The following is an 808-nucleotide window of genomic DNA, read 5'->3' as shown; positions in this document are numbered from 1 at the left end:
GGCGAAGAGACAAACGGGTGCATCATGTCACCTTGACTCGCGCATAATGAGCCTAGAAGTTACCGATTGTGAAATTGGAACACACAGTGTTGGCAATAATCACCACAAGACAAGCTATGATAGATGAGCGTTTGCAACGCGTTATTTATTTTATATTGGTGCGACTACTCTCTTGTTTTGCGTTAATATAGAATCTTTTCATTTGTATTATTTTATAATGAAAGCTGCTAAAGTAAAAGATTTTACTGATCAGTCCTCTGATTGTTCGACTGTCCTGATTTATTTAATATAAACATTACAATAAGGTTTGCCGTTGAATCTAATCAGCTAAGCGATCTTTGCTATTGCTGTGTTGATGGGTATACACTAAAGACAACAATCGTGATCGACATTGAAAGCCCATAAACCGAAACTGTTCAGAATATGTTACATCAACAAAATCGTTCGCGAGTTTCTACAATTGGGTATGATTGCGTACTTTATCACTAGTAGAATCGTTAGAAATTTAAAAAAATTGAGGTTGCCAGTTACAGCTTGGAAATGAGTTATATCTCACACGACAATCTGCTTGTACTCCGTAAAAGTGCGCGCTAATAGGAGAAACCACAATCGACACGACAATACAAAGCATTTTATACACGACCAATAAAAGCTGCGATACAAATGAAGACATTCTATATTAACGCAAAACAGGAGAGTAGTCGCACCAATATAAAATAAATAACGCGTTGTAAACGCTCATCTATCATGGCTTGTCTTGAAGTGATTATTGCCGACACTGTGTGTGTTCAATTTCACAATCGGTAAT

The sequence above is a fragment of the Plasmopara halstedii genome (genome assembly GCF_900000015.1).
Source record: "Plasmopara halstedii genome assembly, contig: Scaffold_2680, whole genome shotgun sequence".
Classification (NCBI taxonomy): domain Eukaryota; phylum Oomycota; class Peronosporomycetes; order Peronosporales; family Peronosporaceae; genus Plasmopara; species Plasmopara halstedii.
The sequence above is the reverse complement of the archived record's forward strand: the minus strand, read 5'-3'. Positions refer to the sequence as shown.